Source organism: Paroedura picta, chromosome 3 (genome assembly GCF_049243985.1).
Source record: "Paroedura picta isolate Pp20150507F chromosome 3, Ppicta_v3.0, whole genome shotgun sequence".
Lineage (NCBI taxonomy): Eukaryota > Metazoa > Chordata > Lepidosauria > Squamata > Gekkonidae > Paroedura > Paroedura picta.
Window position 1 is genome coordinate 79,952,398 of NC_135371.1, and position 26,055 is coordinate 79,978,452.

A 26,055-nucleotide genomic window follows, 5' to 3' on the forward strand; every position below is an offset into this window, starting at 1 on the left:
AGCAGAAGGAGGAATGGAGAAGCAGCCTGTAGTGGGCACATCCCTGGAGGAGCTCCTATAGGCTATTGACAGCCTGCAGGAATGCATGATGTTAGCCATTGAGTGACATCTTACCGTAAGGGGAAGTCCTGGGATTGTGGGTTCTCTGGGCATGGGTATAGAGTATATGTGTTAATTCAACCTTTTTTCCTACCAGTCCCACAGTGTGTGCCCAAAATAAGAGGCTGGAGTCCCAAGAGCGGTGGAGGAGGAGGGCAGGGAGGCTACTCTGGCAGCAGTTTGCCAAGCTTAGGGATATATCTGCAAGGGGAATAGGTCTGTACATAGATTTATTTGATAGTTTTCTGGGTGGGAGGGTTTGGGGGAAAGTTGGGGTTTTATTTTGTATGCTATTGATTTTCTTAATAAAAGTTACTGCATTTTCACTTCACAAGTCTCATGTGCCTCTCTTCTACTGCTGCCATGACTACCTGTCCTCCAAGTCTACCTGTGAATACACACTCAGCACCACCACAGAGGTTGTTGGTATGACTGCGGATCAATCTTTTTCACCTGCTGGGAAGACATGGGCCCACAGTCACAGTCCAGGTTGGCCAGCAAGAATAACACAACAACATCATTAAACTTTTTTTCCAAATGTTTTAATGGTTCAAACAAGGGAAGGGTCATGAGGAATACTTATCTCTCAGTTTAACAAGATGTGCCCTTTTTGCCTATGGCACCCTAAGGACCACATATATTTTTCTAGTCCCCTGACTTGTTCCTGGACTGGGTTGGAGAAGGGCAGCTACTTCATGGGGTCCCCTCCTCACATCTAGTGTCTGCAGTGGGGTCTTCTTGCACACTAGGGTTGGAGTATTCCCTCCCGCTGACCATGGTCTGTATCCCCATACTCTCCAGCATGGTGGCCATCCTATTTAAGGCTTGGACTGCTCCAAAAGGACCTCATGCTTCCTGGCCATGGAGACCCTGAATACCTCCATGTCCATCCTGGCCTCCTCCCTAGACTCCTGCAACCCCTGTTGGAAGAGCTCCCTCTCCTGCCTCATCAGGGTATCAGCCACATCCCTCGCATGCCACATGTCCTCTCTCCCCTGCTCCATAAGGCTGTTTTCCCCAGGGCAATCACAGACACCCACTTCTGCCACCTTCTCTCCCTCTGAAGCCGCTCCTCAGCTGACTGTCCTCCAAGTGGCAGTTCTTTCTCTTCGGCCACCTTGTCTTCTGCCTCCTCTCCTGAAGTTCCACCTGGACAAAGAAACAAGGGTGGGGGTAGGGAAGGATGAGCACATGCCATGTTTCTCCCCAGCCCTCATTGTGGTACCGCACAGCACCAGCCTCTGTCCAGCAACAGAGATTACCCTTTCCCTGCCTGTGAAGGCATGGCAGTAGGAGTCATTCCTCTTGTGATTCTTGGCAGCCATTGAAATAAACAAACATGTCTTGTGTGTTCACAACAAAGAATAACAATACAGAACATGGATGCCATGAGGTCTACTTCATAACATCTTTTCCTGTTCATGCCCTCCCACCAGAAAACAAAAACATTAATGTGTTTTCAGTAGGGTAGATGACTGCTCCCAATATATAGCTTTACACACTGAAGAGAACATGACAGTACATTTTATTTCCATGGATACAGGGGCACATGGGTTTGCATTCTTGTAGCAATTCAGACCATACCATTTTTTTTTAATTTGCAATCCGGAAATTGAGAGGTTAGGGCATGTGTGCAGGCAGGCAAAACACTACTGAGACTGTCATGTGTTTCTTCTTTCCGACAAGCTTGTCCCTGTTTGTGCCTTGCTGTGTGCCATGACAAGAAAGGGGAAGCGGATTTATCCACTTTCCCTTATCATGGGACAACAGGAACAAAAACTTGAGCCAACCCCTGGAGAGCCACGGGTTGCTGCTGACGTCATGAGCAAGCAGCAGTAAAACCAGCAAACAATGAGAAGCTGGGCAGAGGCAAACTCCTCATGTGGAAACGATCTGGGTTTTGAGCATGTATGTTCTCACATAATCTCATTGAGCTCTGTTTACTTTCCCCCATCCTTGCTGCATATCATCTCCATGCAGCAGACAGTTGTTTAAATAGACAATTGAATCAATCATAAACCATATAAACCAGTCATAAATAAATGCTGTGTTTCAATGAAAACAAACCCTCCAGTGTTCATTTATTCTAAGTAGTCCTTCATGTTGTTAACTGGCATTGATTAGTTTGAATCAGCGGCATCTTTGCACATGTGCAGTTTTGTGAAAAACCTTTTTGGTTAATTTATTTAATCTTCCACTGATATTCAACCCTTCCCTAGTAGCTTAGGGAGCGTAACAAGATTCCATACAATATAAGATAATATAGGGGGAAATATACTCTAAAATTACATTTAAAATTTAAAATCAACAAATTACAGCTGCCACCTTTTCACAGACACTTCTATTGATAGACTCATTAAGTGGGGAACATATGAAAGTTTTGGAAAGTCTGATCTGGGTAGACTATTTATATAAGGACTAGGGGCAAAGCCCATTGTATCCAGCAATACAACGAGCACTAGAGCTAGGCAGTGGGAAAAGGAAGGGGAGGAGTTGTTCAGTCTGCAAGGGCATGAGGTTGAATGTGTGTGCTGTGTGGGAGGTTGTGGGGGCTTGATAAAAAATGAGGGTATGGGTGTGGAGAGATGGGTGTCAAGAACCTGTGGTTTGGAATGTGTGTTGAGCGTGGGAGAGTTCTGACCTTTGGGAATTGTGGCATAGTGGTTACAGATGAGCTTTCCAGAGCCATCAGATATGTGAAGGGGAAATCAGACTGGAGACTCTTCTTAGGGGGAGATTACATGGCAACCAATTCCTCCCAGTTCTGCATCATTTCCTGTCTTCTGTGAATTAGGCCACAGACACTGAAATGTCCCCCTGTCCTAATACACATGGAGTAATCACAGTACACAGGGGTCCACCCTGCTCCTTCTGTCTCCATTTTTTCACTTTTGATAACATGTTATGTGCCCACATGCTTAGAAGAAGAATTGGATTTTTGTACCCTGTTGTTTACTACCCAAAGGAGTCTCGAAGTGGTTTACAAACAGCTTTTCTCTTCATCTCCCCACAATAGACAACCTGTGAGAGATGTGGGTCTGTGAAAGGTCTGAGAGAACTGGGAAAGGGCCGCAGTGACCCAGCAGGCCTCAGGTATCTCAAAGCAGTTTCCAATTGTCTTCCCTTTTTCTCCCCATAACAGACTCTCCGTGAGGGAGGTGGGGTAGAGACCCTCATATGGAAGCTGGCAACCCTAAGGGGAGGTGTCTCTGTGCAAAGCTGTCTTGACTTTAGTCAGGTTTTTTATACTGTTTTTTTTAATTGCCAGGCCAAGCTTGAAAAAAGTCAAATCAGTTCCAATGTCTCTCCAACCATTCACTTGTTCACTATTTACAGTTTCATGCTATAAATATTCTTTATTTAGATCTTCCTGCACTTTTCAGACTCACAGGACTGATGCTGTCTGCCTGTCTGTGCCCCAGAATACAAACAGTTGCTGGTAAGGGCTGGCCATAGCCCATAGCCCAGGAGGGACACACCTGCACCGCTCCCTCCCAACTGTAGCCTGCATGCCTCTAGCATAGTATCTAGATTGCTGCACATCTCTAAATTATAATGATCAGCAGGCAAAAATGGCTTCTTTCAAGGCCAGACTTTAAGGCATTGTACATTTTGAAGTCCCACCTCCAAACCTCCAGGAATATTTACAACCCAGGGGTAGCTAACCTCCAGGTGGGGCCTGGTGAGCTCCTGGAATTACAGCTCACCTGCAGAGTATAAAGATCAGCTCCCCAGGCATAAAGGGCTACTTTGGACAGGGCTATGGTGGAGAAGAAACATTTAAGGCCTCCCACAAAGGTTGTTGAATTGAAAGACTTGAGGCCTACTGTACAGGGTTGTTGTGCTGATGAAACAGGAGACAAAAGAACCTCCGCAACAGCATCCAGTTTTGTCTGCAGAATAACCCTGTGCATTAGGTCTGAAATCTGCAGAGAGTTGCAAAGAAGAAATACACATGGCTTGGCTGTGTCTAACCTCTAGCAGCTAGGCCAGCCAGAGTAGTACTTTGAGAAGGGGCTTTTCTGTGGCCTCCCTGTCAGCCAACTATTTGGCAGAAGGGGAAAGCTCCTCGCTCTCAAAAGGAATGCCCATACCCATGCCCTCATACTCCCCTGCATTGCTCTTGGAAAGACCTCTATCCCCTCAGTCAGGGGCTGTTAAAGGCTCCTTCGCAGCAGGCCTAAAAGGAGATGGAGGGAGAGCACTCACCAGTCTCCTGCCAGTTCTGTCAGTTTTCTGAGGCAAAGTGAGGGAAGTTACAGTTGGACATGACAGTAAGTCAGCCCTTGGGCGAAAAGGGCTGGCACAGCCTATCCAAGCCTCTGATCTCATCCCCCTACCAACCTCTTCTCCATGAGGTGGTCAGGGGCAGACTGTCAGTGATGTCTCCAGATTGCCTCTGACTGAGCTGGGTGGGCAGGCCCTGTCAGAACTTTGGCCCAATGATTGGGCCAAAGTCCTGAGTGGGCGTGACCTGTCTGACATTCCATGCCCACACTCCGCCCACTTAGTCCTTAGTGAGTTATATATAACAGAGAGCTTGCTGTTACAGATGTAAGTATGACAAGGAATGAAAGTATTCATACCCTCATATTCCAATGGCAGGGCACTCATGTTTGTGTGTGTGTGTGTGTGTGTGTGTGTGTGTGTGTGTGTGTGTGTGTGTGTGTGAGAGAGAGAGAGAGAGAGAGAGAGAGAGAGATGGTACTCATCAATACCAAGTACCAGCACGAACACAACATATTTCTGCTGCTGTTATATGCATTTTTTTAACATTAGGTGGTTATTTAAAGAAGGTATTGAACTAAGATAATTGTTCTGATTTGCTTCATACATTTATAATAACAAGCATTCATAAGGTTGGATTGAGCTAGCATTTTCAATCATTCTCTGCTGATTCCCCTCCTTCATTTCTTGTCCCACATGGTTTTTTTCCGCAAAGGTTCCATAATCTCCAGCATAGCTTTTCTGGTAGTCCTCCTTTTTTCAGCAGTGGAAATGCTGCTTGGATCCAACCCGCAAATATGCATAAATCACACTCTAAAGCGCACTTAAGCCAACCGCTGTCTTTGTGCAGGGTAGAATCCTTGGCAACAGATTGGTGGAGAGTAGAAGACAGATGCTCTTTTTTGTAAAAGGAGTCCCTATACTTTGGAAGTGCACTCATCACTTGGTGGTGAAACATGAACTTTTCTTTCCAAGGATCAGCCTCATAGAAAACAGACCAGCCTATCTGCAGCCAAATCTCGCTGTGAACTCTGCCTTCTGGCACTACAAATAACCTCTCCCCTAATAAACATATTGGTCTGAAGTAGAACAGTTAGATTTGAGTCTTTTGGCATCTTACAGACAAACAAAGAGTTTTGAGGCATAGGCTTTCAAAAGTTAAAGTTCCCTTCATCAAAGTTGGAATGGAAATTTCTGAGTCCTAATATCTGAATCAAAAGGAGAGGGAAGGGGGTTGTGAAGAAAGAACTGAGGAGGCAATGATACAATACACATAGTAACTTGCTATATTAGAACTAAGAGCAAATGCTTGGGGGTAGTGGAACCAACCAGAGCTGACTATGGACATAGGATACCTATCTTATGTTAGATGCTGTTTTTTTGCCCCTAAGCATTTCTCTCCCACTCTAATAAAGCTGATGATATTTTGCATTTTAATTTTGTATCCTGACTCCTTTCTTTGCAACACCTCTCCTATCTTCTGACTGAGATTTAAAGAGAGATCTGCATTCCAACCAGTAACTGATGAAGGTGCCAGAAATGAAAACCAGTTGTGTCTTTTATTCTGAATATTATATTTCATTTTCTAGGCCCTTTCCAATTGTCCAAAGCATAACCATTGTGGATCCTGTATGCTTCTCTGTCTTTTGATGAAGAAGTGCTTGCTTGTCTCTCTCAACACTGGTTGGAGTCAGCAGGGAAGAGCTTATCAGCCCTAAAGATTAGCTGTTTGTTAGGAAGAACACGTACCCCAAAGTTGCATCAGATGAGAACATGCAGTTTCTGAAGCCTAGGATAAGAGCCAAAGGATGGTTTGAGTCTGTGTCCTCACAGCAGGAACACTTACAACATATACAGAACATGTAATTGGAGGTGTTCATTCTGATGCACTAGGGTGCTATATAACAATTGTTTGGAATAAGGTAGAAGGAAGAACCCCACAAACTTCAAAAGATGTCCTCTTGTCCAAAGGGGGTGACTTTGCCAGCAGTCTGTTTCATCCATGGCAATACAGAGTTTAACTATGCTGTCTGTATGGCTTTTGCTCTGTTCCTCAGCCTAATCCTAGAGTCCATGTGGGGTTGATTTAATTGCTTGTTACCTTCAGCTGTGGAAACAATGAGACCCTGTTTCTCTGAACCTCCTTTCAATGGTATAGAGAACATAGTGAGTGTTGGGACATTTGGACTAGACTTGGCGTTGAGTCCCTCCAGAAAAATAGAGCTCCAAAGTAATGGAGCATTTGCAGTTATTGGTTAGCTTTTGTGGATAAGGCACAGATTCAGACTCACAGCGTTTTGACGTTTAAAAGGAATAACCTTTACAGGAAAGATCATGCAGAATATATATTCATTTGCTTCAGTCTTCTTACTGAAGTAGAGCACAGAATCTTAGAAAATAGTTACAAAGAAAATACATTGGAAGCCTCTATGGTTAGACTCCACATCAAGAATCGCTGCCTTGTCATGGCGAAGGGGCTTGCGTAGCTCAGTGAAGCTATGATCTATGCCGTGCAGGGCCACCCAAGACAGACAATCATAGCAGAGAGCTCTGACAAAAGGTGATCCACTGGAGAAGGAAATGGCAAACCACTCCAGTATCCTTGCCATGAAAGCCCAATGGACAGTACCAAAAGGCAAAACAATATGACGCTGGAAGATGAGCCCCTCAGGTTGGAAGGTGTCCAATATGCTACTGGGGATGAGCAGACGGCTAGTACGAGTAGCTCCAGAATGAATGAAGCGACTGGGCCAAAGCCGAAAGGACGCTCAGTTGTGGAAGTAACTGGTGGCGAAAAGACAGTCGGATGCTGTAAAGACTTTTATTCCATAGGAACCTGGAACGTCAGATCCATGAATCAAGGCAAGCTGGACGTGGTCAAACAAGAGATGACAAGACTGAACATCGACATTTTAGAAATCAGTGAACTCAAATTGACAGGAATGGGTGAATTTAATTCAGATGACCATCAGGTATACTACTGTGGGCAAGAATCTCTCAGAAAAAATGGAGTAGCCATCAATAAAAGAGTAGGAAAAGCAGTATTGGGATACAATCCCCAAAATGAAAGAATGATCTCTATTTGAATCCAAGGCAAACCATTCAACATCCCAGTAAGACAGGTCTATGCCCCAACCACTGCTGCTGGAGGATGAAGTTGACCAGTTCTATGAAGCCCTACAACACCTTCTAGAATTAACGGCAAAAAATGATGTGCTTAACATCATGGGGGATTGGAATGCTAAAGTAGGAAGCCAAAAGATTACCGGGATAACAGGCAAGTTTGGCCTTGGAGTACAAAATGAAGCAGGGCACAGGCTGGTAGAATTTTGTCAAGAGAATACAATGGTCATAGCAAACACTCTTTTCCAACAACCCAACAGACAACTCTACTCATGGACAACACCAAACTGTCAACACAGAAATCAGATTGACTATTTGCTCTTCACCCAGAGATGGAGAAGTTCTATACAGTCAGTAAAAACAAGACAAAGAGTTGATTATGGTTCAGATCATCAGCTTCTTGTTGCAAAATTTAGGCTCAAACTGAAGAAAGTAGGGAAAAGCACTAGGCCACTCAGGTATGAACTAAATCATATCCATAATGAATATACAGTAGAGGTGACAAATAGATTTAAGGAATTAGATCTGATAGTAGATCTATGCCTCCCCCGGGGACTCGGGTTCTGGACCCGAAGCAAAACATCATCAGGACCTCCTCTCCACCCGCTAGTAGTGGGAGGGAGGGGGGGGAGTTGAGCTGCCATTCTTGCCATGCCGGCAATATTGGCAATGTTATTATTGTTTTATGGGGTTTTAATGGGGAATTGCGATATTGTTACCCGCCACGAGCCGCAAGGGAGTGGCGGGCTATAAATCTAATAATAATAATAATAAAATAATAATAGACAAAGTGCCTGAAGAACTGTGGACAGAGGTTCACAACATTGTACAAGAGGTAGCAACTAAAACCATCCCAAAGAAAAAGAAATGCAAGAAAGCAAAATGGCTGTCTGAGGAAGCTTTACAAATAGCTGAGGAGAGAAGGGAAGTGAAAGGCAAGCGAGAAAGAGAAAGATACACCCAACTGAATGCTGAATTCCAGAGAATAGCTAGAAGATATAAGAATGCCTTCTTTAAATGAACAGTGCAAACAAATAGAAGAAAACAATAGAATAGGGAGGACCAGAGATCTCGTCAAGAAAAGTGGAGATATGAAGAGAATAAAATGTAAAGGTAAAGGTATCCCCTGTGCAAGCACCGGGTCATGTCTGACCCTTGAGTGATGCCCTCTAGTGTTTTCATGGCAGACTCAATACGGGGTGGTTTGCCAGTGCCTTCCCCAGTCATTACCGTTTACCACCCAGCAAGCTGAGTACACATTTTACTGACCTCGGAAGGATGGAAGGCTGAGTCAACCTTGAGCCGGCTGCTGGGATTGAACTCCCAACCTCATGGGCAGACAGCTTCAGACAGCATGTTGCTGCCTTACCACTCTGTGCCACAAGAGGCTCATATGAAGAGAATATTTCATGCCAAATGGTAGGGACCTAACAGAAGCAGAAGATATTTTTTAAAGGTGGCAAACCTATACAGAAGAACTATACATATCTGATAACCACGAGGAGGTAGTCACTGACCTGGAGCCAGCCATCCTGGAATGTGAAGTCAAATGGGCCTTAGGAAGTCTGAGTAACAATAAAGCTAGTGGAGGTGACAGCATTCCAGTTGAACTATTCAAAATCTTAAAAGACGATGCAGTAAAAGTGCTACACTCAATATGCCAGCAAACTGGAAAATTCAGCACAGTTTACATTCCAATCCCAAAGAAGGGCAATGCCAAAGAATGTTCAAACTACCGCACCATTGCACTCATTTCTCCTGCTAGCAAAGTTAAACTCAAAATCCTACATGCTAGACTCCAGCAATACGTGGACTTCCAGAAGTACAGGCAGGATTTCAAAGAGGCAGAGGAACTAGAGATCAAACTGCCAACATACGCCGGATCATGGAGAAAGCGAGGGAGTTCCAGAAGAACATTTACTTCTGCTTCATTGACTCTGCTAAAGCCTATGATTGTGTGGAGCACAACAAATTGTGGCAATTTCTTAAAGAGATGGGAATACCAGAGCATCTTATCTGTCTCTTGAGAAACCTATATGCAGGTCAAGAAGCAACAGTGAGAACCGGGCATGGAATCTCTGATTGGTTCAAAATAGAGAAAGGAGTTCGGCAAGGCTGTATACTGTATGCAGAGCACATAATGAGAAAGGCGAGGTTAGATGAGTCAGAAATTGGGATCAAGATTGCAGGGAGAAATATCAACAACCTCAGATATGCAGATGATACCACTCTAATGGCAGAAAGCGAAGAGGAACTAAAGAGCTTCTTGATGCGGGTGAAGGAGGAGAGCGCAAATGTTGGCGTGAAACTCAACATCAAGAAAATGAAGATCCGGCCCGCTCAATTCCTGGCAAGTAGATGGGGAAAAATTGAGGTCGTGACAGATTTTATTCTCCTGGGCTCCAAGATCACTGCAGATGGGGAGTGCAGCAAAGAAATTAAAACATGCTTGCTCCTGGGGAGGAAAGCTATGGCAAATCTAGACAGGATCCTAAAAAGCAGAGACATCACCCTGCCAACAAAAGTGCATCTAGTCAAGACTATGGTCTTCCCAGTTGCAATATATGGCTGTGAAAACTGGACCATAAGGAAGGTTGAGCGTCAAAGAATTTTGAACTCTGGTGCGAGTTCTTGGACTGCAAGGTGAACAAACCGGTCAGTCCTAGAGGAGATCAGCCCAGACTACTCCATAGAAGGCCAGATCCTGAAGATGAAACTCAAATACTTTGGCCACCTCATGAGAAGGAAGGACTCCCTGGAGAAGAGCCTAATGCTGGGAGCGATTGAGGGCAAAAGAAGAAGGGGACGACAGAGAATGAGGTGGCTGGATGGAGTCACTGAAGCAGTTGGTGCAAGCTTAAATGGACTCTGGGGAATGGTAGAGGATAAGAAGGCCTGGATGATCATTGTCCATGGGGTCGCAATGGGTCGGACACGACATTGCACCTAACAACAACAACAACAATGTCTAGACTGCAGGCAGAACTACATGCCCACAAATCTGAAGATCGAGAGCAAAGAGGCTGATGGAAGCTGCTTTCCTCCTTGCTAGCTAGAGATCCTCCTCTCCCTGATGATAAAGGAAGTGGATGATGGCCCAGCTGAAAGAGAACTCTCAGCCATGTGCTCAGGATTCTTCCACTGCAATCTCAGCTGTGACCATCCAGTGTCACTAATGAGCACATTTGTTGTTGTTGTTGTTGTTGTTGTTGTTGTTGTTAGGTGCGAAGTTGTGTCCAACCCATCGCCATCCCATGGACAATGATGAGAGAGCACATAGATACAGCTTAACAGCCTAACAACTTTACTACAACCTTTCAGAGGGGAAGGATGTGAAAGATGAGAGGAGGTGCATGTGACAAGAACCAGGGCATCCTGCATCCACCCAGATCAGATGCAACTGACATAGTGAGTACTTGAATTAGAACCTGTCTTTGTGTTTCTTTTCCTTAGTGTGCCTAAATCCTGACCTTTGCAATGCCCTAAGTTCTGCCTTGAAGAGATAAAGTGCTGTTTAACCTCAGAGGGTTTGCACAAGTCCTTACCCACCTGCTTGACTCCTTGGTAGCTACTGAACAATCCCCTTTGGGCAGCCGTGATGGAAAGAAAATTAGATTTTGGTGGAAACCAAAAAGGGGAGGCAAAACAATTGCCAGGGCAGGCAGGAGCATGTATCATGTGAACTGAAAAAGTAGTGGAGCTGGGAGGGAGAATTAGGCTCATCTAGGAAACAAAATATGTTAGTTCATGTTTTCAAGTATTTTTGTGCACTTACACACGCCCACACCCCATTTCTGTTGGCTCCAGCAACTCAATTTCCAGTCATTTCTTTGAAGCAACACTTGGAAATTTGGCATCAGGCCTACAAAGAAAGGCTGACTGTGCCACTGCTGCAGGTTAGAGATCTCAATTACAAATGTTCCCCTAGACCAGTGGCTCTCAGCCTCGGGGGCGGGACCATTTGGGGATCAAACAATCCTTTCATGGCAGGACAAGCAGCTTGGCTGGGGGGGGGGCACTGCCACTGTTGCCACTCCTCCTGCAGGCGCCCACACTCGGCCACCAGCCACTCCAGCAGTGCCTCCAGCACAGCTCAGTCTCCCACCAGGCGCTCTAGGTGGCGGCTCACTTCAGTGGGACAAGAGGCAGAACTGAACTGAGAAAACCTGGGGAAAAGACCAATGTATATACAATCACTAAAAACCAAGCCCGCTGTAATCTGAAGACAGCGGGCGCTAGTGGGGCTGGGGAGTTTCGTAGCGCAGCGGGGTCAAGGACGGACCCGAAGCCGGGCGATGGGCGGCCTGTGAAGCGATGGCGAGGCCCCCCCCCTGGGGCCGCAGCCTACCTGTCTTGGCAAAGGGCAGGGAGGAGCTGGCTGCGGGCGAGCTGGAGGGGAGGAGGCAGCTGCTGGGCTCTGAGCGCCTCCTCGGGCACGGGCGGGTGAGCTTCGGCCGGTGGGTGGCTGGGGTGGGCGTTGCTGGTGCTCCAGGATGGGTTGCCAGCGGCCGCTCCTGGCTGCGTGTGCCATTGGGCGACCAGCAGAGTGTTTTGGTGGGCCGGCCGGCGGGAGCAGCGACGCGGCGGCGTCTTGCTGTGGTGGGTGACGCCACAGGCTGCTCCCAGCTGCGCGTGGTGGAGACGAAGGGTCCCGCAGTGAGGCGCGGTGGGAGGTGGCGGCGGCGCAACGGCCGCAGCTGCTGGGGGTGCCTGGTGTAGCAGGCAAGCGGCGACCTGCTCCATCGATGGTGAGCAAGGGAATGGCGGGTGCCAGGTGGCTGCAAGCGCAGTCGATGGGGGGTGGATTGGGATGCACGAAGCGCCTCCCGATTTGCCAGCCCAGCGGCAAGGGACCAATTGCGAGCCGTGCTATGCACAGCTCGCAATTGATCCCTTGCCACCAGAATGACAATTGGAGGGCCCAATCAGCAGGCACAAAGTGCCTGCCGATTGGGCCCTCTGATTGTCAATCTGGGGGAAGGGGCCTATGGGCACCCTTCCTCATCACGGATAGGGGCCGCTGTTGGGGCCCTTAATGAATTATTTTATCCGCTCTGCTAGGAGCGGTTAAAGATTAGCAATGGATCATCACCCCATTGGTCAGTTTCAGTTTAATTTCTGTGAAAGAACACATGGATAATTTTATGGCTGGGGGTCACCACAACATAAGGAACTGTATTCAAGGGTTTTCAAGAGCATTAGGAAGATTGAGAACCACTACCCTAGAGTGAGAAAAAAAAATCTTACTGCAAGTAGAAAACTAGCACTTCAGAGATTGAGGTGGGCTGGACGGTGTCTTTTGAATGTAGCTGTGGGAAACAAAACAAAACTTTTGGACTTGGGTCTACTGGAATGATGACTCCAATGGTAACTTTCAGAGTCCAGCAGGACCAAAAGAGAAATAAAATCCTTAAGGAGCTATCCCCCACATTTCAACTAGATATTCATACCGATTCAAAAGAACAGAATGGTCACCCAATCAAATAATAACCATGTGGGGAGATCCTGTCAGTGAGCTTCTTGTCAAAAGACATCGTGGGAAGATGATGAAGCCTCTGAAACAGCATAAGTGATGACTACCTAGTTTCTCCCAAACATTACTTGAGTCTAGAAAATCCCCTTTTCTGTTTCAAGTGATTGCACAATTATGCTTCCACCACTGTGACTGGAGGTATTTAATTTGTGACCTAAAAACTTAGCTTGCTTTAGAACAAGAATTGCAGCGTTTGTGCTCTCTGTTTCACAATGTTTGCTTGTTACATCCCCAGGTTGCATAAATTACAAATGTCTCAAGTACATAATTCCAAGTACCTATAGGAACTGATGTCATGACACAAGAAATCAGGAAGGGAGGGGTTTAAATAAGCCAAACATACTGAAGAAATACTTCAGCCTCTACAGTGTTCCAGAGCAGTGGTCCCCAACCTTTTTATCACTGGGGACCATTCAATGCCTGGGACCACTCACCGGGGACCACTCAACGCTGGGGATCACTCACCGGGGACCACTCAACGCCTTTTACTGAGGACCGGTGGGAGGGGTAGTTTACTCTCAACCACTGCCCTAGTGCTCTCTGATTGCTATGGTAATGTTTAAACATCCCTTCAAAATAAGATACAGACACGCCACAACAATGAAGTGTGTTGTAAAGGGCTGGGGGGGGGGAGAAGGCGTCCTTCGGGGCCCACCTGCAATTAGTTGAAGGACCACATGTGGTCCGCAGCCCACAGGTTGGGGATCGCTATTCCAGAGGATACTGGTGAGCACATTGACTTGGCTCAGTGCACTGAGGGCAGACATCTTGCTCTAATAGGAGAAAGTAGAACATTCTCTTTGTTCAGCCATTCACCTTGCCTTAGGCAAATAGAAAATAAGCTATCAATTTTTCCAGGGCACCAGTTTTTGCATGCTTCTTGTTATGAGTTTATTACTTGGGGACTGTAGCTATGCAGACAGAGGAAAAATCCCTTCACTGCCACTAACAGAACTGAAGGTCATTCCCATCCCCAATCATACACTGTGTGTGTGGGGGGGGGGATCTTCTCCCAGAGCCAGTAATGTATACATGCATTAGAACCTGCATCCCTTGTCAGATATCGCAGGAAGCTTTGGTTCCCAAAAGCTGGCACCCAGAAAATCCCTAAGGTGCTACTGGTCTTGAACCTAACTTTTCTACTGCAGACCAAAATGGCTACTCTCTGCCACTGCATTTAAAATCTAATACATCACAAATTGAGGCCAAACTTTAGTTTTAAAATAACCTTGCCAGGAAGTTCTGAAATGTAAGGCACAAATGTAATAAAACTCAAGCAGATGGTTGAAGCAAGATGTGGAGTGTCCTATACCTTGGTAACCTCCAAGTGTTGGATCAAAGATAAAAGATAGAAGTCCAGGGTCAAACCTGGTTTCCCTTCCCTAGAGGGATCTTACTGCACAAATTAACTCCCTTCTAGGACTGAGGCACAGCTGAAGTGAGGCAAGGGCTAAAGAGGTAGAATCTCCTGGGCTGTCTCAAGGGTGTGCAATCCAACATGGTCAATGAGCAAAAAGTAGGAAGCAAGATCATTGTGTCCAAATCCTGACCTAGCAGGCTGCCTCACATCCTTTAGGACAGACTCCAGCCACACTCCCTGCTTTCTTCCTTCACCCGGGTGTTTCTTGCATTCCTCACCCACAGCCTAACCCCTCCCTGAAAGTAGCAGATAGAATGCTGGAAAGAGTTGGAAGACCAGATTGTTACCCAAACTGGACCCAGAGAAGAGGAAATTAGTTTGCAGAAGGGTTCCAAAAAGCAATAATGCAGTACCTTGTAAGTCTGTGTGTTCCCAGGGATACCTCAGTGGGGATACCTCAAAACAAAATCAGAAAGTAAAGGAGTTTGGGGGAGGTTGCCTTTCTACCATTAAATTGTCCACATTCCTCCAGCCAAAATACCCCCAAAATTTTGTTATCCAAAAGAAAGTGAGTGATTGTAAACACAAACAATTCTATTGTATGCAAAATGAAAACATGAGGAACCTACACTGAGCACTTGAGGACCAATTCCTTAAGCAATCATATACCAGCAAGAGGGTGCACTTACAAAAAGGAAAAAGGAGGAAATTTGGAAGGAACATACAACCTGAAATCGTAGGCTTGAGGTCTGGAGTGACCCAAGGAGCAGAGCAAGAACAAAACAAAACAAAACAAAAAAGGAGCCTGCAACACAGTTTCCAGGGTGGTCAGGTCAGGCAATCCTGGCACTTTTCCCACTGGCTTGGGATGTTTTTTTATGGGAAAGAGTCCCATAGCTGGACATGGGAACTCACTTCCCCTGGAACATTGTCAGCTGGAGGAGGAAGTGGGGTCCTTACAAGCAAGTGCCTGTCATATGATGGGTTCCCCCCCCCACAGGTCATCATTTTGAATTCTTATTGTATAGGGAAACTAAGATGTCATAAAGCATTTGAGGTCAACATAAGTGAACTGATGTGAGGGCAAAAAACATTAATCTCCTCTTCTATACATTATACAACTAATAAAACTACTCCTTGTGTTTGTTGTAATGATTATCTTAGATCATTTCTAGATTATATCTGAACCATAATTAGCTCTTAAATTTTGTAAAGAGCCATGTCCGGGTGGTGTCCAGGTCAGTGGGCCAATCTGGACATGCCTAGCAAAGCTGGGCATGTCCGGATTGGGCCAGCCCCTGGAGCGCCAGCTGCAGCTGACACTTCTGCTCCCGGGGCCGCGCAACCCGGTAAGGAGCCCATGGGGCCAGGGAAGCTGCACGCTCACCAGGGTGAGGGCCGGGGATGGCTTCCCCGTCACCCACCAAGGACGCCCACCACCTCACAGAGGCACCAGACATGCTTGGTGGGCTGCGGGGAAGCTGCGCGCTTGCCTGGGAGCCAGGGCCAGCTTCCCCGCAGAGGCGCCGTGTGTGCTTGGCGGGCCACGTACAAGCCACAAGCTTGCCTGGGGGAGGGGGAGGGCTCTTTCAAAGCCTGTTCTTATGAACAGGTTTGAAGCTAGTTTTTCATATTCTTAGAATTCATATTCTTAGAAACCGGCTATCAAAGATTTATTATGGAAAGCTTTACATAGACATTGAATGCGGCTATTTCACCCGTAGACACAAGGCAGGCATGTGGGTTCAGGATGATCATATTACTAGGAGAATTTCATTAAGCTGAATTTACATTTGCTTAGTACTATAGTATTTTAGAGCCTCTTTGGAAGGAACATACAACCTGAAATCGTAGGCTTGAGGTCTGGAGTGACCCAAGGAGCAGAGCAAGAACAAAACAAAACAAAAAAGGAGCCTGCAACACAGTTTCCAGGGTGGTCAGGTAGAGTGGTAAAGCAGCCAACATGCTGTCTGAAGCTCTGCCCATGAGGCTGGGAGTTCAACCCCAGCAGCCGGTTCAAGGTTGACTCAGCCCTCTATCCTTCCGAGGTCGGTAAAATGAGTACCCATCTTGCTGGGGGGTAAACGGTAATGACTGGGGAAGGCACTGGCAAACCTCCCCGTATTGAGTCTACCATGAAAACGCTAGAGGGCGTCACCCCAAGGGTCAGACATGACCCGGTGCTTGCACAGGGGATACCTTTACCTTTACAATGTTTTATTACAGAGATAAATCAATTTAATAGGAATTTACCTCCGATTGTCAGTCCGATTACAATGTAATCTTGTGCAGTTATTCCAGTCTGAAACCACTGAATTAAAATATGTGTATGGATTTCAGCAGGTTTATACATCAAATCACATTGGTAGCAATATGCAAAATACTGAGTTGGCATCTATTAGTGCCAAACTAAGTAAAGTTTTCTTATTTAATGTATGTGTATCTGAAAAATTAGTCTTTTTCTTTCTGTTTAGAATGTGCATTCTACAGTATGTTGTTTTATAATGGACTAGAAATTAAGCCCACTGTACTTTAAATACAGCAGGTGCTAGCGGCCCTCCAATCAGGGCCGGGGGGCCTCTATGCTCCCCCGAATGGAAGGCTTTTAGCCTCCCCCCCCCCGGAAAAAAGCGTTCCCAGGACCTGGGGAGTGCAAGCGGCGGCTCTGCAAGCCGGGAACTGCACTCTCCGGGCCTTGGGAAGGCTTGCCCCTCCCCCACGATGGCTGGGAAGGTTCCCGCGGGCCTACCTTCCCTCTCGGCAGCCAGCAGAGGAATGGCCGCCGTGGGGGGAAGTTTTGGCCTCATGGAGGCTGGGGCAGTTTGGGAGGTGCGAAGCGCCTCCCAATTGGTGGTTGCTGGGCCAAACAGCCAATTGGCGGTTTGAGTCTGGACGGACAAGCAGAGGGCCCAATTGAGAGGCCTCACGCCTCCTGATTGGGCCCTCCGCATGTCAGTCCAGGGGAAAGGGCCAATGGGCACCCTTCCTCATTCCGGACAGGGCCCGCCCTCAGGGCCCTTATTCTTTTATTTAATCTGCTCCGCAGGAGCGGTTAAAGATTTGTGAGTAAATAGACTGGGAGTTCCCAAATTGAGTGGGTATGCCCCCACCCCCAGGTGCGGTGGAAGGTTCCAGGGGGCAGTACAGGAGCAGCAGTCTGACTCTTCCTTCTGCAGCTGAATATTATTATTATTATTATTATTATTATTATTATTATTATTATTATTATTATTATTATTATTATTATTATTGCTTGCCACTATCAGCCAAGCGATCTTGCAGCAGGTTACATAATATAATACCCCACATAAAAATACATAAAACCATTAACCCCCCACTAAAACATAATATCACAGCAGCAAAAAAAAACCCTAGACTCCTCCCTCCCAAATCAGACAACTCCCTCTCTGTGCCTCAAGGGACAATCTATGGGTGCTGGCAATCCATTGCCGATGATGATCTGGGCTAGAGGGGCCCATCTGATCTTCCGCATCCTGACCTCAACCAAAGACCTGGCAGAAGAGCTCCATCTTACAGGCCCTGTGGAATATAGCATCTACTCTAAGATGACCAAAACAGAACTTTCACAGTCAGTTTTAGCAGACACAGCAAGGCCACTTCCCCGTATAGTGTTGCTCCAGAAAAATTGCCTGGTCAGAATGCTCTGCAGCATGTACCAATGCAAGATTCCACTTGGGATGAGGATGAGGTGAAAATAATGCCTGGGGAGTTCTTTCTAGAATGATGGCTTGCACCCCTGTGGTACCATTATCACAGTATTGGCCATGATTTTTCGATAACAACAACCCATACTTTTCTGTCACCCTTTTTCCTGTGACAAATCCCGCCCCCCGAATCCTCCCATGATGTCCATTAATTTGCTCTTAACAAGGCCTGAGCCCAGTGGTACCTTCAAAGTTTTGCCTGGGTTTAATTCCAGGGGATAACGTAGTGAAGGAAATAAATATGTCAAAATTGGAGACCAATGGGCAGATGTATCCTTGACAGTGGAATGCTGAGGGGGGAGGGTGTCAGTAGAAGTGGCAGATTGTCCTTTGACACCTTGGCAAGAGCTTAGCACCCACTACCATCTTTAACTGCTTGTGCGGAGCGGATAAAATAAAGCCGTAAGGGCTAATGGGGAGGAGTTAGGGTGGTGTCAAGAGCTGACAAAACTCACAACCAAAACTTCTATAAGAAGAAAGCTTTAAATGGCAGCAGATCAGATCACTATAACATTTGAAGTCAAATCTGTTCGATACAAGAACAGAAGGCACTTATCAATACTTTTCTCCCGCCCAAAACTTGAGCGTTCCCAAGGGAGGGGGGGAACCCTCACCCAGGTGCCATCCCAAGCATCCTGCCAAGGTGTTGAAGTTAGTGCAGCCTTGGTCAGGCCGGTGCCTCAGGCTAGCAGATAAGATGTTTACAGGAACTGGGCAACATTGTTTCACAGCGGGGAGAATATGCAGTGTGAAAATGCAAGGATCAAGAAGGGGGGAATCAAAGGAAAACTACAAGCAGGGGCTTTGGTTACATGGGAACGTTTCAGTAAAGGCACAGCATACAAGATGGAGTCAGACAGGTTCACTGAACAGTAATCATGGCAGAGAGCAGGGACTGACCCTGACAGGCGGGCCCTGTCCGTGATAAAAACTCAAAGGCCAAGTGGCCTGGCCAGGCCTCGCCTCGGCTAGCAGGGGACTCGCCGCGCAGAAGGATAAGCAGCCTTCCACCACGGTGAGTCCTCCCGCTGGCTTCCCCTTGCCCTAGGGAAAGGAGCAGGGATGCCACGTCAAACATACGGCATCCCTGCTCCTTTCCCACCCACCCCCCACAAATGCACCTACCACCAACTTACCCCCCCCCCTCGATCCCGAGACCCGTTCCCGCGCCGCCGCTGCTTCCCGGCCACCAAACACGCACACACACACCGCCAATTACCGCCCTGCCCCCCCAGATCCCTTCCCACGCCGCCGCCACTTGCCACACACCAAACACGCACGCACACACACACACCGCCATTCTCCCGGACAGAAAGGGGTCCAGTGCTTTATAAGTGCTACGCGGCCGGAACTCGCCGTCTCTGCCGCGGAGGAGCCGGAGGACGGAACCCTCCCCCCCCTTTGTTAACTTGGAGTTTTGTTTTTTCATTACAGCAGTGGAATAGGGGGCACGAGGTGGAGTATATGTTCAGGGACCAGTTTGCGTACTGGGACCTGAGGTAGGGGGTCTCCTTAAGAGATCGGCTGATACCAAGTGCGGCCTTACCCGACTGGGAAGGTTTGGAGCCAGGAGGTGGGGATGGTTGTACATGCTGGACATCCAACAGCCATGTCTCACCTTCTCCCGGGGGAGGGCCTCAAGGGGCAAGGGATCTTTCCTCCCGGCTGGGAAGAAGGGGGACCCAGTGCACCCCTTGAGCTCATGTCTGCCGTTGGACGTCTGCATGGGGAATACTCTATACCTCGTGCCAGGCCAACCCCTGGGATTTGGAGTTAATAAAGCTGTGGCCTTGTTCATGCCAAAAGCCGTCTTGCATCTTCCTTGACCAAATACATCATGCCAGTCAATGTGAAGGAAAGTTGTCGTGTTAGTATCCTAAAAGATGAGGAATCTAGAGAAAGTCTTAACACATTCTCTCAATCATATGTATTCACATCAGGGCACCTACTGCCAATACAGAAACAAAATTGCTTCAGATATTACTCACTACAAAGGTCTTCTTGCCCCATTTCCCTGACTATGATCACTCTCTAAGCAACAGCCCAAAATGCAACTTGGACACAAGGCTAGAGACATCCAGACTGTTTTTTATAACTACGCTGTCTTCAAGTTCTTGCATCACATGGTACAACTAGAAAACTGAATGAAACTATCTTAAGCAAAAACAAGAACATTATTGCACGTTATGCTGGGAATACAAATCATATAAATAAAAAATGACCAGGGAATGATTCATTCTCCCTAGATGCTTAAACAGAATAATTTCCAACAGCTATTGCAACATGAAGCTGCTGAACTGAAATTCATTAACAAACATGAACATTCCTGAATTTTACATAAGGATTGTGAATGATTCTCATAGGAAAGGTTTACTGTCTCTCATCTATGTTTGTATGGTGTACCATACTGTGTGTTTAGCACTCCAGTAACATGAGGGAAATAATGCCCAATGTGACAAAAATGTAACACATCAGGGCTGATGGGAATGGTGGCCTAGGATCACTGTGAGGGCAGTCCATAGTTTCTTTAAATGAAATAAAGTCTTCGGGGCCAGATGAATTGCATCCAAGGGTACTAAAAGAACTTGCAGATGTCATTTCTGAACCAATGTTCATTCTTTTTTATGCTTCTTGGAGAACAGGTGAGATGCCAGATGACTGGAGGAGGGCAAATGTTGTCCCCATCTCCAAGAAAGGGAAAAAGGAGGTTCCGGGTAACTATCGACCCGTCAGCTTGACATCTGTAGCTGGCAAAATTTTGGAACATATCATCAAACAGTCAGTCCTTCAGCAGCTGGAACAAATAGCTGTTATTTCTAAGACTCAGCAAAGGTTTCTCAAGAACAAATCATGTCAAACCAACCTTATATTTTCTTTTTTTTTTTTTTTTGAGAAAGTGACTACCTTGCTGGATCAGGGGATTGCTGTGGATTTCAGTATCTGGATTTCAGTAAAGCTTTTTATAAGGTTCCACATGATATTCTTGTTGACAAGCTGATAAAATGTTATATGGATCCTAATTCTGTCAGGTGGATTGATAACTGGTTGACTGATCGTACCCAAAGAGTACTTGTTAATGGGTCAGCATCCTCTTGGAGAAGAGCAACAAGTGGAGTGCCCCAGGGATCTGTCCTGGGGCCTGTGTTGTTCAACATATTTATAAATGATTTGGATGAGGGTTTAGGGGAGATACTTGTTAAATTTGAAGATGATACTAAACTGGGAAGGGTAGCAAATGCAACAGAAGACAGAATCAGAATACAGGATGATTTTGATAGGCTCGAGAAGTGGGCTAAACTGAATCTGTCCTAAGCAAAACAAGAAAATTATGAGAGCATTACTTTATTGCACTATATGCTGAGAATACAAACTGTATAAATAAAAATGACCAGGGAGTAATTCAGTCTCCCCAAGAAAATTAAACAGAATCATTTCCAAAGGCTATTGCAACATGAAGCTGCTGAAAGTTGAAGGTAAACGTGCTATTTCCAGTCCAAGGACCCTTCCTCTAATTTATGTGACTCTTCCTCCAGTGTTAGGGTCACCTACAGTGAAGGAAGGGTTCTTGAGAAGAAGAAGAAGAAGAAGAAGAAGAAGAAGAAGAAGAAGAAGAAGAAGAAGAAGAAGAAGAAGAAGAAGAAGAAGAAGAAGAAGAAGAAGAAGAAGAAGAAGAAGAAGAAGAAGAAGAAGAAGAAGAGTTGGCTCTTATATGCGGCTTTTCTCTCCCCAAAGGGGAGAGAGAGAGTAGCAAAGTGACCTACAGTCGCCTTCCCTTTCCTCTCCCCACAACAGGTAGGTGAGGCTGAGAGAACCCTGATATCACTGCTTGGTCAGAATAGTTTTATCAGTGCCCTGGCAAGCCCAAAGTCACCCAGCTGGCTGCATGTGGGGGAGTGCAGAATCAAACCCAGCATGCCAGTGTGCACTCCTAACTACTACACCAACCTGGCTTCAACAAGGCTTCAAATGTCAGCCAAAAGGATGAGTGGGGTATAAATATTTCAATAAGCAAATAAATATATTTTGTTTAGTGGAGTGGTAGGATAGGGTTAGGATATACCCCACCATCAACTAGGGATGCTACAAATTTTGCAGCAAGGCTGTTTTGGGGTCAAACTTACACTCACCATCAGTCAGATTCAAGTGTGTAGCCATGTTTATCTGAAGCAGCAGAACCAATTTAGAGTCCAGTGGTGCCTTTAAGACCAATAAAGTTTTATTCAAGGTATGAGCTTTTGTATGCATGCACACTTCCTTAGATATTCTGAGCTTTTGTATGCCGATATTCTGAGTAAGTGTGCATGCTCACAAAAGCTCATACCTTGAATAAAACTTTGTTGGTCTTGAAGGTGTCACTGGACTCTAAAATGGTTTCACCATCAGACAGTGAGCCAGTCAAAGATATGTGCAGATTGCACCAAGCAACTAGGTGTTGGCAGAGCTTGAAGATGCAGAGAGAGTGAAGCATTAAATTGCCTAAAGATTTTATTCATGAAGCAAAACAACTATGTTTAGAAAGAGAGAGCTAAAGACCTAAATAGCTGCAGTTATTCTTCTGTTCAACACCTGTTCCTGAGGCAAACAGGGAGGAAATGTGCTCAAAAAGCAGTAAGTCTCCTGTTGAGCCAATAAGGACACTGGAGAAGGAAGTTCCTATCCTAACTATGCTAAATATATATCTCTTCCAATGCCCCCTTTATATTCTGCTCAATTATGTACACTGCAGATCATGCATATCCCAACTCTCAGAACACCTTCATAGCAACTTTACAGCTGCTTCTTGTAGCTGTCAGAGATCAGATGGGAGTTGGTTCTGATCTCCCAGGTCTGTATCCTTGCATTCTTATGATGGGACACAAGGGAGAATCAGAAGCCAACTCACGGCTAAGGGAGACTCAGTTTTTCATCTCCCCTTTGCAAAAAGGAAAGAAGAATCAGATCTCTCCCCACCCCTCCTCCAAACTAGACATGGACAGAAGAAATTGTATTGATTTCCCCATTGTTAAATGGAGAGAAGAAAAGGATTCTTTTTCATACACACCCCATGCTGAAATCTTGGGTTGAGGAGAACAGGAGCAATCCACACCACTTCTTTTTTGATCACCCCCGCCCCTTTCCCTGCAAGCACAAGTTGCTGCATCTCATCAGTCTTTCCAGGATGGAGCCCAACTTCCAGCTGATCCATGTAACCAGCTGAGAATCAGCTCTTGATCCCCCCCCCCCAAGTACCAAGCAACATTTTTCCATCTGTTGATAAAAAGCCAATTCCCAATGGCTCCCTTATCAGCTAGGAGTTGACTTCTGATGGCTGCAAGTAAGCTGTTTGTGTAAATAGTTGTGAATAGGTTGCAGTCAGCCAAACAATCCTTCCATTCATCAGCTGTGTGATCACCACTGGTGAACAGAAAGTCACTGGAACAGACACCCCAGTGTCCCCCCTTGGTCAGCTAAAACAGTAGTTTACCCATTATTTTCTCGATTAAAGGATATATAGAATGAATCATCCTGGAACTGCTGTTTCCTCTGCTTTTGAAAAACATTACAAACAGCTGCAAATAGAACCCTGTGACTTATGGCGACTCTGTTTCACCTCCAGAGGTGGTTTGCCATTGCCTGCCTCTTCATCATGACCTTAGTATTCCTTGAAGGTCTCCCACCCAAATACTAACCTGAATTCCTACCCAGGGCCCATATTGCACACATTGGATAGTGCAATTTCAGTGCACTTTTCCTGTTCTGCACAGGAAAATCCAGCTGCAAAAGCACATTGAAAGTATATTATCCAACATGTGCAGAGTGGGTCCAGGAAAGAGCTTCTGTCATTATCCCCACTCTCACAATTGTGCTCAGTGGTTCTTGCAAATGCAAATTGCAATCTTTGAGCTTTTAATTTGCCAGTATAAACAAGGAAATAGCTGCTTCAGCGGTTTCTCATGTCCTCTCTAGCAGTGGTTGCTCTTGTCTGGATGTAGGAGAGCAGTGACATGTTACCAATGCCAGAGTGAGCATGAAACAGCTGGTACACTTGTCCTTTCTCCTTGGCAAAGTAAAGCTAGATGCTACATCAAGAATGAACAGACAGCAGCTGCTGGAACTCTCCTTGCCAGAAACATTGGGCAAGATTAAGTCCTTGAGGGGGGGGGGGCCTTCCATTAGCTACAGCTATCTATATGGGTTGGCACAGGCAGAAACCACAACTGGCACAAGTGGGTTTCATCACACGCATTCCCTCATGAACCAAACTTGAACTTACTCAAAGTTACAACACTACCATTGCCAGAGATTGAAACAGATACTATTGAATTGATCATGGAGTCTGGGATGACAGCCAGTTTAAAAACTTCAGTTGCCCAGTTTTATCACACAGCAACAGGGGATCCTTGAAACATTTCTGCAGCTGCATGAGAGTTTCCTTTTTCATTAATGGTTCCTATCCAACTGGGGTGAGAAAGGAGTTCGGCAAGGCTGTATACTGTCACCTTGCACATCATGAGAAAGGCGAGGTTAGAGGAGTCACAAATTGGGATCAAGATTGCAGGGAGAAATATCAACAACCTCAGATATGCAGATGATACCACTCTAATGGCAGAAAGCAAAGAGGAACTAAAGAGCCTTTTGATGCGGGTGAAGGAGGAGAGTGCAAAAGTCGGACACGACTTCGCAACTAACAACAACACCTAACTGGGGAAATACTCAAATAAATATATGACTCAATTCCAGTCACATAGTTCCCAACCAAACAATCTCACATCGGCAGTAGGAGAGCTAGAAAAGACCCACATGATTGACACTCACTCCCCATGGGCTCATTTACCCCAGGCAGATGGTATAGTGGCTAAGCCAATGGATTGAGGGTGCAGAGACTCAGGCTGACATCTCCACTCAGTTATAAAGAAGAGTTGGGTTTTATACCCCACTTTTCACTACCAAAAGGAGTCTCAAAGCAGCTTACAATTGCCTTCCCTTCCTCTCCCCACAACAGACACCCTGTGAGGTAGGTATGGCTGACAGAGCCCTGACTGGACTTCTCTATAAGAATAGCCCTAACAGAACTGTGACTAGCTCAAGATCACCCAGCTGGCTGCATATGGAGAAAGAGTGGGGAATCAAATCCGGGTTGCCAGAAGATGCGTTCTTAACCACTACGTCACACTGGCTCACCGGGTGGACCTTAGCTATTCTTATCCAGTCCAACGAACCTGGCAGAGTTGTTGTAAAGATAAAATGGAAGAAGTAAGGATAATGTATTTCATCCTGGGTTCCTTGGGGAAGGGCAGAGTAAAGTTATAATTACATATGCATATATGAGAGTCATGGGCAGCAATGTAATTTCTAAAGGTTTATGAAAGTGTGTAAATGACCCTTTACCAAACCTTCTCCTGTGCTGCCTTATTTCACAATACACACATCTGAACCCTCTTGCTCCAGATTTAGCAGGTCTATATGGTGTCATTTTGCAGCTTCAGGAAGGTCTTTGAAGACAACCTGTAGTGACACCTCTTGCTGAAGCCACAATGAGTGTTTTAGCCATCGTCGAGTGGCTCAATCACTTAAAGAATGAGTAATTGGGGAACAGAAGGAGGCACTTGCTCCAGAAAATTCCTGTGGGGTGTTTGTGAAGGGGGAACGCCAGTGAACATTGACAGGCTGGTTCAATCAATCTCATTTCTTTTAAAAGAATGCAACTTAATCATAGAACCACAATTTAATTATACTAAACATATAACATAAGCCACCCGGAAGTTTCCTTTCTTTTTGCACAAGCTCTGCTGAAATAAATGGGATAGAGGAACTGCTTCCTTGAAACCAGAGTGTAAAATGGATACCTGGCTGATTTGGACATTTCTCTCCCTCCTTATGTGGATAGGTAAAGACAGGTTGCTTTGCATCTCCTTTGCTGAAACAGGAACTCTGTTAAACATAGAATCATAGAATCATAGAGTTGGAAGGGGCCATACAGGCCATCTAGTCCAACCCCCTGCTCAACG

At 46.0% G+C, this 26,055-nt stretch overlaps 1 long non-coding RNA gene across 1 annotated transcript in view; it reads right to left on the reverse strand.

Moving 5' to 3' along the window:
- Positions 1 to 673: 673 nt before the first annotated feature.
- The window catches only part of LOC143832296 (uncharacterized), a 36,555-nt gene continuing 11,173 nt past the window's right edge, over positions 674 to 26,055 (reverse strand). The window contains exon 3 of the long non-coding RNA XR_013229190.1: positions 674 to 1,248. This is a non-coding gene — a long non-coding RNA (uncharacterized LOC143832296). The remainder of the gene's footprint in view (positions 1,249 to 26,055) is intronic.